Consider the following 13,361-nt stretch of genomic DNA (forward strand, 5'->3'; position numbering starts at 1 on the left):
TTTTTTGCCTTTATACCATTTTTTTCAAGCTCTTGGCACTTCTCATCATAAATAGAAAAGAGCTGTTAACTCTTTCCTTATTTGCAGTTTGAAAACTAGATTTAAAATATTGATGCAATGTCATGCCAGTAATTTCTTTCTCAGCAAATAAGGGAAACAAGAGAAACTGCTGAGCCTAAAATAGAAAACTTGCAAAACTCCATTCAGAAGAGTGTGATACAAAGAAATTGGCTTGTGCACCCATGGTTTTTTATCACAAATGTATTCAGCTTATAAGGATTTTAGTTTACAGTTTTATTTATGTATGCAATAATTGGTTAAGAATTTGGTATGACCTCTGATTATAACATATTGCCCAGCAAGCATGATGACTTTGGTCAAATAGTCAAGAATATACGTATCTTTATTGACTATTAATCTTTTAAAAAGTAATTCTGACCGTGCTTTATGTGAGCACAGATTGGTTATGTTCTAACCTTTTTTAATATGCTTCTGTCCAGCTCATGCTAAAAGCTTGGTTTTATGCTTCATGTTTTTTAAGCTAAATAGAGAAGATAAGTAAATGGATTATTTGATACTTTTCATTAAACAAAAAAAAAAAGTAAAAGACCCCTTGTGAAATTATCAGGCAAATAATAAAACCAAAAGCATACAGTGATTTAGAAGGGTAAAGGCAGTTTCATGGAAAATGGTTCCCATGATGCCCATTAAATGCAATACTTTGAGTGCAGCCTCTGAATCTGATAATCCTTGTGCCACTGGCTGTTGAAAGGGAAGAAGGAATATTACCATACATTTTCTGTCTATTTCTCATTCTTTTCTAAGCATTTTCTATCTTGCTGAAGCTGGAGTCAAAACACGGGAGTTCTTGGTCCAAAACACTATAGCACATCATCCAGAGTCACCTGTGGCAAGAATCTAGCAGAATTTTGGGAGAAACTTCTTATAACTCAGAAAAGAAACTTTTGCATGTAAAAATAAAATAGAGGACTGCTATATCCCTCTACTTCTGTGCACGTGTTTGTGTCTTCTTCAGTAAACGTCACTGCTCTCAGTGCCATTAGGAAGCTCTTTTCTCTATGTTCGTCATATGCCATGGAATCACAGTATGGAAATTCATCACTTTTGAACGTACTGAATATTCTAGCTTTAGGAGGGTAGGGGAAGTTAAGACCCCTGAACCAGGCAACTGCATTAACACATTGTCTGCATAATAACATAACAACTGAAAAAGGCAAAGAGCTGAGCACATGAAGTTAGGCTAGTCAGACAACAGAAGTCAAAGTCGATCTGAGAACAGATAAATTCTAGATTATTGTGAACTGTGGGGAGTAAAATAAGTTGTGGAGAATAAGAACCAGGAAAGAAGGCATATTAGAAAAGAGAAGCACATTTAAGTTCGTACAACTTATGGTATGCTGTCAAGCGTGAATGCAGTATTGTGATACAGCAGAGCTCAGTACTGACATGACTCGCCTGGCCCCTAATGTGAAATGACTCATACTCCAAAATAAGGAAACAAAGCATACTAGAAATTTCAAACTTGTGAAGAAAGAGGTTCAGACACATTGCAGTATCCCTATAAAAGAGGCTATAACCGTAAAACAATTAGAAAATAAATGTGAGTGGCTCTTCATGAACTACATTGAACTGTAGCAATAGCAACAGCACTGGCGGTATGAAAATCATGATCCTACTACTAAAGGAAAACACAACAGAGGATAAGATCAGAATAAGAGAGTAAATTGTGGTAAGAAAATGGGAATATTTTAAAAAATAAAGAGGTAAGAAGTAGAAATATTTAAAGAGTTTAACTTGTAAAATAATATAAACTGTGAGATATCTATCTCACAGGTGGATAACAATTTTTTTGTTATCTACCACATCTCTGCAAATATAAGATAGATTGGGTGGAGGATGAAAGGAAGAAGAAGAAAAGTCCAGAATCTAGTACTTCCCTCTTTGTTAATATACTAGGAAGAAGCAAACTCATAGCCAGTTTATCTGCTGGCATCAAACGAGATTGCTTCAGTTATCTTGATCAATACCAGATGAAAATGATAGATACAAAGGAAAGATTACTTCGCACTGAGATATCAAATATTCTTTCATGTTTCTCTACCAGAGTACACTAGTATATTGAACTTGGCAAGCTGAATCTGGTAAGTACTTCGAATTTGAAGTCATGTCTTGGAAAAATAAATGGCTTATCACTTTTCCCTCTTGAATATATAGTAGAGTTTGCATTACATAATGCACTGCTGTCCACATAGCTACTGGTTGTTTGCTGGTAAATGTTGTTTAGAGGCTGTATTAAGCTATGAAAAAATGTCTTTAACTGAAATACGAAAGGCAGCCATTTTAAAGTTACATGGCTGAGGACAGAAAGGCAATTCGGAAGGTGATCTCTTTCAAATGACTAATTCATCTCACCAAGCAAAAAATTGCGTTAGCATTCACCATCTAATAAATATCATGAATGTTATATAACAAAATTTGCCTACTCTTGGTTTCTCACAATCACCTAAACTAGACTTGGTTTGCCAGGCTGTAAATCAAATTCCTGTAATGCAGATACGTTGGGTTTTTTTAACTCCTGTACTTCTTAAGGAGGGTTATTTTAGGTACACAGACTTCACTAACCATGCTTCACAGCTCAGCTGACTGAAATCAATAGTGTGTAGACTAAGACAGATTTGCAAAATGAACAAAATCATTCCTTCGTTACAGGTCATTGAAATAAAAATCCACTGTTAAGGTAGCTGAGTACAGAATTTTATGATATACTCAGAGAGCTCTTGCATTTGTGTAAGAAGAGTCACGATCACTTCGTTCCACTGGTAGAATTCAGGTTTGTATATTGGGTATGACAGTTATAATGCTTGGCGTGCGCTCAAGTCAACGTTTGCAACGTAAAAGGATGTACCACTCTAATGATTGACATGACCATTGCCCTCTCTTCATTTTCTGGCAATGTTTACTTCCCATTTGACACAGCCTTAAAAAAGATTACTTGCTATATGGAATTAGGAAAAACATTGAAACATATTAGTACTCTTGTTTTTCAGATAGGAACCTCTTTCTGGGAGTTCTAAGTAGTGCATAGCAAATCAAGTAGGGTCTTATTTTTACCACAGTTCATTAATTTGATGCTGCCTATACTGCTGTTTATTTAATAGGTATGGCGATAGTCCAACCACTGACTGTATTTGGATATTGAATTTTATTTTTGTTTTCACTTTTCCCTACAAGATTGCCATGATTCAACAAGACTTCTGAGTTCTCTTGCATGTCTCTGGAATGAAATCACTGTCTAACATCATCAGTGTGTGCATCCTTTGATTGTGCTGCTTCACTTCCCTCCTCCCCTTTCCCTTCCAGCTGAGGCAAACCAAACATTCAGACAAGATTAGCCCATTTCAAACTTCTTACATGAATATGAGCAAAGTTATAACTTAGGAAAAATGTGTTCTTTTTTATGGTTATATTTGTTTTTAAAATGTCAGTGTTTGAAATGGTTTAAAGTCATTCATGAGTGACCAGAATACAGTATTAAATGTGTATTTTGTTTCCATTTTCTTTCATATGGTGCCATATGAAGATGTATAACAGTGCTTGCCAGTTTATTTTCTTCAGGTAATAGCCTGTAATAATTTAAAGAAGCACAGAGCTAGATGTAGTTAAAGATTTTAATGTCACTCCCCAAAATACTCTTTTTTAAAAAACTATGTCATTATTTCATATAAAACTCAGGAATTAATTAGAATTGCAAAATTATGCAGAAAAGAGAGAGAGAATAAGTAGAAAATTTTTTTTAAAGTACAGCCAGATCATTTTATAGTTAGTCTTACAAGAATTATGCAAAGCAGTCGAAATGCAAGCAACTCACTACATTATGCATTATATTCATTATTGGTACTGTAGTTAATATGTTCTTGGCATTCTGTTGTCCATTACAATAATGGGATATAATGAGATCTTTTTTTTTAATGCACCAGGTGTGCAAAGTGTATTATTCAGGATTTCTCAGGCAACCACTGGAATCTAGTCAACTCTGAGATATGCTTGCTAATAACTAGAGATACTCGGCACCCTGGCGTGTAACTTAGATTAGTCCTATACCACATGAGAAGCCTTCTATCACATGCGGTGCAGAAAACATACAGTTATGGTGAACTGTTCAGTCCCCCAAGGAGAACATCCCACCTACTATATGCCTTGGCTTGAAGTTTTTATCAGAAAATATCCTTAAGACTGGATGGGCATGATCTTTGGAGGGAATCAGTGTCCTTCCCTTTCCCTTCATAAGGGAATGTACAGATCATGACACCTGTATGCTCAGGAATGGACAAAATACTCTTGTTAGCTCTTTCTGTTCAAATATAGCTAAATGTGAATACTAACTTTCCTTCTTCTGCTCTGTTTCATAGGCAAGATAAGGAAGAGATAACTCTAATTCGGTACAGTGGTACACTGTCAATTGTGATTTGGACAACAAAGACTGTCCTTTAATTTAAAAAAATCCATCAGGTCCAATGTAATACAACTTTTGTTTTAATTGGGCAGAACGGGAATCTATTGTTGGTGTACCATGTTGATACGGCAGTTGTTAACATGTCAGATTTCAAGAAATATTACATCAACCTTACAACTACCACCTCCAATACACGTGTAGTGAAAAAACAACTTGATTGGGTATAACACAGTCTTAATGTACCAGCCGTTTTGCTGATTAGTAATTTCCTTGTCAAGCATCTTCTTTGTTTAAGATACCCTAATTCCCTCAAAGTTCAGCAGACATATAGTTATTATATATGAGATAAGGACCTTTTGGTTTAAGAAGTATACCTCTTTTCTAAGCATTACTTTAGTATTACTGGACAGTACATTTTTGTTTTTCTTTTGTGATACTGTTGCAACCCTAGATTAGCACATAAAAAATACAGGAAATAATAGGAAAATAATAATAAAAAGGACCCCCTAGTAATATATTAAGAGTATTGCTTTTCCAGAGACCACTGTCCAATGTCTCGTGTTTTGGTATGTACCCAGAGTGTTTCATTAGTGATAATTTGTTTCTGAAATTTCTTTTTACTACCTTTTTGTCTAGATATCCAACTGCAACAAAAATGAGCTGGACTCAGATATGGCATTATTAGTGGATTATCTGATTTCAGATTAATTTTATTTTTACTTAGAGTACTTTGTGAATTAGAGAGGGAAATTTCCTACAAGAAATTTCATCAAATTTACTTTTTTTATTTGTCAGCTGTTAATGAATGGAAAGTCTAAGACAAGAAACATAAAAATGTATAATATTTCAAATTTAAGATTCTGTAACATATAAGAACTATCTAAAACATAGCGATATGAGAAGCTGAAAGAAAATTAATAAAATTCTCAATTCGGTGATTTTTAGTTTGCTTTGAAAAAGTTCTGGGGGGAAAAAATAGAAATTCCTTTGAAATATTTAGATAGTATTAAATCCATTGCATTGTCGATGGCAAAAAACTGACACCACTGTTTTATTTTAAACAGTTTCTCTGGATGGAATAACTTTTAACAGTGGTTTAGGCATGTCTGCTTGAGAGACTGACGTGACTTGCAGAATCTTTTAATAATGAATACATTAATGGAAGAATGCCAGTTAGATTCCAGAGTTTAGACTAAGCTTCCATAGTTGCAAAAATCACTATTTTGTAATGTGAAAAAAGAAATCTTAAAAATATAAAGACAGGATGGATTGTTTATAATTTCACTGTCAGAGACCTTAACTGTAACAAGAAAATATAGAAATAAAAATTTTAAAGGATTAAAAGTTTTCTTAAAATCCTTTTGAAATAAAAAAAAATGCTACCTGTTAACATAAAAAAATGACATATTCGTACGCATTTGGATTTTAGAAATATGTATTCCTGTTCACTAAATTGAATTTCATTTTAATTGGCCTACAGAATAGTATTAATTTAAATATCCACTTTTTCCTCCTGCGCTTTTCCAAATCTCTAAGATTAGAAATGTTTCATAAATATTTCTTCACTTGAAGAGCATAATCTTATTTAAAAATTTCCCTTTACTTTTTTGTTTTATGTTTAACATCCTTTAATAATCTTTACACTTGGAGTCTGAATCTTCCCCTCTTTACACCAAAACAAATCCAGATGAAAGCATTTGCTATAGCTATTTTTACTCGCTATCATTGTCCAAATTCAAATTCTGTGAGGCTCAGTCATGCTCTTGTTTCTTATTCCTGCTCCCAAACAGATGACTTTTTGGTTTATCTTTATTTCTTTGTATTTCTTCTTTTGTCTTTTGCCATCCTATACCAATCTTATACCAATCTTATTACAAATACCAAGGTATACCTGTCCATTTGCTTATTATTTGCATTGCAATCAGAAGCCTGGTTTTTGTTTTAGATTTTTTTTTTGCAGCAAATTTCCCTACATGGTATGTGTTCATAAAATATTGTTGGATTACCCTGGTGGGTTCAGGTGGAAGCACCTATCCATTTTTCATCTATTTTAATAATTACTTAACCAGAGACAAGACTTAGTCTGAGATAAAAAAATATATGGTTGAACTCACCAGTCTGCCAGAAACACTTAGTTATTCTATATGCTATGTGTGAAAGGGGAGTTTTACGTCTTGCCTCACAAAGATAGTGAGAGCATTAATTCCCTCCAGATAACAAGGCATTTAAATGCTACAAGAAAAGGAAAAATAGAACTACATAATGTGCCCGTGATTCTCAAAAACATCAAGACAGTGAAATACCCTATACTCACTGGAAGTCAAAGAACAGCATACACATTTTTATTCAAGAAGGATATCTTGAACTTTGGTCTCATGCTCTGTGGTAATATAATGGAGAAATAGTACTATTGTCCTAGTTCAAAACCAGTGGCACATATGAAATGCCATAAATGGTTGATGTGAAGAGGACCACATTAAGAAGGCATTGTGGAAGACCAGACAGCTCTGTCATGTTTCTACTGTCCTTCGCACTTAAGCCACACATATAGCAACTTATGGATCTGCATTGCTAAGGTTATGTAGACTCCGAAAATCAGTGATTGGTTTATATTTACCCCTAACTGCAATATGAGAAAATAATTTTCTTCAGCAGACTTCAGTGCCTTTATATAAAAGAGCATATGGGACTTTCCCCTTTATGTCATACACTTGGAGGCCTGGGGTCCTCTGCTGCTGCTACAACCCACAGCTTTCTAATTATGTCACAAAGAACAAGAAAAGATTATGGATGAGCAACAGAGTAGTTGCTAAGAGACGTCCCGTCAAGGAGCTAGGTAGGAACTGCTGAGTAAAACCATTCAACAGGCACCTCTCAAGTTTTCACAGGCCTAATAAGCAGAATTCTGGGTTAAGGAGTTGCTGATGTAAATATTTTTGAATGGAGAATATGTTTGATTTCTTTTTATCTCTCAATGAGCTCGAAACAATAAACAAACAGGAAAAAAGTGGTCTTCACGGCTTTTTTAGTCTGTAAGCAGACTGTTAGATTCATGAGTTTATGAACACATTTTGCAAAATATTTGAGTTTGTTAATGCTAATCAAAATTCTTCAAGTTTTAAGTTGTGGAAAAGGCATAGTTTTAATTAAGTTAGGTGTTATATTTAATATCGCTGTCCCTTCTACCAGAAGCAGAATGTAATGAACTGCATCTTGCAGAAGTGCTTTCTATTTAGGAATCTTGTTGGTGAAGAAGTGCTTGATCTAACAGTATAGTCTAAGACTTCTTGATAAAGTTGAGTGTATTTGTCTGGATGAAAATATATGGACAAGATGTTGTGAACTTTGGCTTTGATCCAATAAGTCACTCTGACAAATGGCTAACTCTTCAGCTTATCTCCAAATTTACTAAAAGTTCTGCTTAATCAAACATACCGTACTCCATCTATAAATTACTAACTCCCAAAGTAGTATTGACAGAAAAGGAAAGTAATTCTCAGTCGTATGGATAATCTGTTCACAAACATCTGAACTCTAGCAGCATAACCATTTCAATTGAGGAATCTATAAATATATCAGCCTAACGTATCGGTATTGTCAACTTTATAATTATAAGCGAAATAATGATTCATGTTTCAAAATCACCCCATTTTTCTACTTTTTAACTCTGTGGAAAGACTCCTATTGACCTCATGGTGCATTCGCTCAGTCCCGTTCTGACCTAATGGATAAGTAATCATACAGATGCTGTTATAAAATGTTTCTTACCTTTTCCTCTAAATGCCTGTCTGTCTTCCCATTTTTGCTCTGCCTCTCTCCTTGATGATCATACACAGCGTACTAGACCACAGACCTACTTAAAAATTGAGCTCTCTGTAATGTTGAAATGTAGTGCTTCTCCATATATTGGCACTTTTCTAGTGTAGTTTGCATATCATTCATGTAATAAATCATTATGCCATTGCCCATCTGTTCTAAATGCTTTCTCCATTGCCACAAACTTTGTCTGCCGCACAGAACTGATGACTAATACTGCCTGACAAGTTGCACTACAATTTCTGGAGAGACTAGAGTAGCAAATATGTAATGTGGGTTGTGCTAATGTTATTGAAATGATTGATAAGTTTTTAATTATAAATCAAATTTTAATTTAGTTACTCTGTTCACCCAAGTATATCTTATGAAATTTAATTTACGAAATATTAATACATGATATAATTGAGTTTCCAGTGCTGGTAGGTTTGGTTGCTTGAGAACACAGAGTAGATCCTTTCATAATGACTGGTTTTCTAATCAGGAACTTAGTGCCATAAAAAGGTATGCAGGAAGCTTCCCCTCGTAATAGCGTTACTTGTACTGGAATGGTGACATGAAGAAAAGTTACTATGTTTTGGGTCTTGCTGCACAAAATCTTTCCATCTGTGTCCTAACCTTGATAGCACTAAAATACAGCATTTATTTATAAGCTTCGTGATTCTGTTTCTCCTCTCAGGCACTGTAAATCATAAGTAACTAGATGGAAGGGTAAGAGCAAAGGCAATTAATATCAGCTGGTCTAGGCAACCTCCACGTTATTTAATTTTCCTTACTAAATACAGACAGTAGATCATGTTTTCCCTGATACACCTTTTAGGCCAAATTTGCACAATACTTTGCCTGCATTCAGCTTAATTACTGTGGTCAGTCCTCACTGAGTTTAAGATTTTGCATGTGTTTGCATGGTTGGTAGATGGCTTTGTAGCCGTTTAATGACGTTCATTCCTGACTTTCTCTGGAAGAATGGAAAATAGCAAGCCTCTGTCATATATTGTTGCTAATGTTTAACTTTCTCCTCTTTTATAAAATTTCTCTAGTACTTAGCTTCAAAAATCCCTAGAAAGCTCATGGCTTTGCTGGATCTTCCTGTCTTTGGTAGTTTAGCCTATGGTATAAGTAAATTTTTAATTGAGTGTGTGCCCTGTTGTCCAAAGTAACTGTAGGCAAGTCATTTTACTAAATATACTATGTTGAATAGTGTATGCTTCATAAAAAATGAACAGTTTTTTTCAGAACGATTCCTATGTGTCATAAAATATTGCTAAATATACATGATTTTCATAAGTTGAATATGCTGTCTGGAGGTTTCAATGCTTAATTAGAAAATATTATTAAAGAAAAGTGAGTATACAAATAGCACTGTGGCTTTTCTTTGTGGTTTTTCTTTATTTTGCAATGATTTAATGATCTTATTTTTTAAATCACTTTTCATACTAAACTTGGAAAATTTAGGGCCAAACTTTGTTGACCATAAGTAAACATCTGATATTCCATATTTTACTACAAGTGATAAATTCACCATTCAAGAGAGAATAGCAGTTTATAATGTAAGTAATTAGAAGGATTTAACAGGAAACACTGAAAGGAAAATTGTATTTCTTCACATCAGTTTTTGAATAGTAAGGGAGCTCTCAGTAGATTGGATTATGTTGAACTTCGGGGGGTTTTATTTAGTTTGGCTAAAAATTTATTTCTGATCTTCTGTCTGCTAGAGTTAATTTATTTTTTTCTTGCAGATTTTTCTTATTGCAGTGTAATAGTATAGGGATACCGATGCAGACTTAATATTTGGAATTTTAAAGAGACTAATTCAATGTGTGTTTTTCCTCATATTAAGTAACTTTATGAATGATTACTTGGGTTCTGTATACCTGTGACTTTTAGAATCTGTACATTTTAGATGAATATTAATTAATATCTCTTCATCATTGATGAACTCCTACTTATCTCTTGTTTGGGAGCTAAAGATGTGATAACTCTCCCTGGGTTTGCTACTTGCATTTGTTTACAGTCATTCAAGGTAATGATTACAGAGTCAGCCTTTCAGTCACCAGCTCCAATACTATCAGAAAAAATCCACGTAATATTTTTCGTAGGAAACTGTGTAGTCAAACACAACACACACATGTTTTGGGGCTGGATGAAAATTATGGTTCTTAGTGTTGCTTATAGGAATGCAGGTTCTCTGTGGACAGGAGATTAATGTCTTCCAACATTCACAATAACTTAATTTTGTATCAAATTAAATTAGTACCATAGAATACCAATAATCTTAAATATTTCTTTGGACACTACTATTGGACAAAATATACAACTCATAATAGTTAATGTACCAGTGATGATAAAGAGGTAGTAGTAACTGTATTTGGAAAAATCCTTCAGCTATTCTTCCTCACACTATCTTCTGCCCTTTTATTCCCTGATGTTTATACTGGCATTTGTAAAAATAAATAATGTTATCACGATGACTCTGTAAAGTTTCTAAAAAGCCTACTGTTTGAGTAAATGTTCAAAGGGTCAAATCTAAGATTTCTGAAATGTTAAAAACCTTGAGTTCTCTTATTGTGGGAGTCCTAGCAGATGTAAATTTATAGGGAACATTTTAGAATGTAAAAATTCATATCCTACTGATTTTGGAATGGAACTTTAAGGACAAAATATACACCTCTGCTTTTCAAGGAAAACAAACATACAAACCCGTTCCCTGTTCTTAACTGTTTTAATTCTACTTGCTCTTTAGATCCTGTTTCTGTTTACTTTATCAGTCATGCTCCATACTGAACTCTATGATAGGCATGTTATCACAGAATCATAAAATAGTTTGGGTTGGAAGGGAAATTTAAGGATCATCTAGTCCAACCCCTCTGCAATGAGCAGGGACATCGACGAGATCAAGTTGCTCAGAGCCTCTCCTAACTTGACCTTGAATGTTTCCTGGGATGGGGAATCTACCACCTCTCTGGGCAACCTGTTTCAATGTTTCACCACCCTCATTGTAAAACACCTCTTCTTTATATCTAGTTTAAATCTAACCTCTTTTAGTTTAAAACCATTACCCCTTGTCCTATCACAACAGGCCCTGCTAAAAAGTTTGTCCCCATCTTTCCTGTAGGCCCCCTTTAACTACTGAAAGGCTGCTATAAGGTCTCCTCAGAGCCCTCTCCTCTCCAGGCTGAACAACCCCAACTCTCTCAGTCTGTCATCATAGCAGAGGTGCTCCAGCCCTCTGATCATCTTCGTGGCCCTCCTTTGTACCCACTTCAACCGGTCCATGTCTTTCCTGTGCTGAGGGCTTCACAGCTGGACACAGTACGCCAGGAGGGGTCTCACGAGAGTGGCGCAGAGGGGCAGAATGACCTCCCTTGACCTGCTGGCCACCCTTCCTTTGATACATTCCAGGATGCAGATGGCTTTCTGCGATGCAGGCACACACTGTCGGCTCATATCTAGCTTTTCATCCACCAGTACCCCCAAGTCCTTTTCCTCCGGGCTGCTCTCAATCCCTTCATCCTTCAGCCTGTGTTGATACCAGGGGTTGCCTCAACCCATGTGCAGGACCTTGCACTTGGCCTTGTTGAACCTCATGAGGTTCACATGGGTCCACTTCTCAAGCCTCTCCAGGTCCTTCTGGATGGCATCCCTTCCCTCAGGCACGTCAACTTCACCACTCAGCTTGGTGTCATAAATTGCGGGGACAGTGTACCACAGAAAACATGTAGCATGAAATATTGCGACAAAGTAATTTTTTTAAAGCTGTTTCCAGGCAGGAAGGAATCTCCCTTCTTTCCAGAAGATTCCTCCTGGTCCACATTTTCGTTATCCTTTTGTGTCTTTTGTGGTGCTGATAAAATATACAGACAGAAATATTTTCTAGCAGGTGGGAAATTATCACTGGGTAGCCAGCTGGTGGAATGAGGCTTGTGTGTGCGTGATGGTTGTTCCTCCTTTTAAAAGAAAAACACTTCTAAATTTTTTTATTCGCGAAGTATTACCTATAGATTTCAAAAACAAAAAAAATGCAACTTAAACTAGTCAGTACTTTTTCTTTCAACAAAGCAACTCCAACTGTGTCTTAGGAATATCTTTTGCTGAAACTTTATGAGTTTCTCATTGCAGTGCCTGTTTCAGCCCTAACTGAGTCTCACAGGGGTAGCATCGCTCAGAGGATTTCCAGACTTCCATTTTTAGTGCCATTTTGAAAGCAGGAGACCGGGCCATATTTTGAAATATCATTTTGTGCCTGTTTAATGGGACTGGAGTCAGTCTTGGAATTTATCATCCCCTAAACACTGAATATATTTTGAATCTCTAATGCTGGTTTTATTATAACAGAGACTGGAAGCATGAACTTTTTAAAGTAGAGAGCTCAGAACACAGAAAGCTAAAAGTGTTTGCAAACAGAAATTTCTCTTGCCTTCTTTGTCTTCGACAAGATCTCTTGTTTTCTAGGCTTGTGATTAGTCCAAGTTCTGAGACTGGATTAGCGCAAGTGAATCTTTTTGATCCCCCGAAAGAGACTAACTGCCATTTTGGAGGTCTGAGTGTTTGAAAATCCCCTTTTCTTCCCCACTGTGTGCTCTTCCAAGGCAAGATTTTTACTGTCCCATGAGCCCCTTGCTCGCCTGAACATGAGAGAACCTCGCTGGCACTTAGGCACCCTTGCTGCTTGCAGGAAGGAGTACTCTCTCCTCCCTCCCAGGGCTCCTCTGATTCAAGACACAGCAACACCCATCCTCCTCCTACCTAGATCTGGGCTTTTAAAGGAATGGAGCACTGTAGTTCACTGTGACTAAATTCAGCAGATTTCAGTCTCGGCACCTTCTGGAATCAAAGGCCAGAGGTGCTCAGAAACAGTTTTGCAAGAAGGAGGTTTGCTTAGAAGCACGTTTGTATTGTAACATGAATGGATAGGGAGAGGGAGGCAAGCTAAATGTTTTTCAACTGCAAGTTGGTCATTTTATAAAGTGACATGATCTATGTTGCTACCTATGTCTTCCTGATAGGAAAATCTGTCTGCTTTTGTGATTTCTAAATGATATTTGATGATGTTTGGCCAGTAAATAATATTTGG

At 35.9% G+C, this 13,361-nt stretch overlaps 1 protein-coding gene across 2 annotated transcripts in view; it reads left to right on the plus strand.

Annotated features, from left to right (window-relative positions):
* CDH12 (cadherin 12) overlaps positions 1–13,361 on the plus strand; it is a 573,557-nt gene that overhangs the window by 262,599 nt on the left and 297,597 nt on the right. The window lies entirely within an intron of this gene.

The sequence above is a fragment of the Chroicocephalus ridibundus genome, chromosome 2 (assembly GCF_963924245.1).
Source record: "Chroicocephalus ridibundus chromosome 2, bChrRid1.1, whole genome shotgun sequence".
Taxonomy (NCBI): domain Eukaryota; kingdom Metazoa; phylum Chordata; class Aves; order Charadriiformes; family Laridae; genus Chroicocephalus; species Chroicocephalus ridibundus.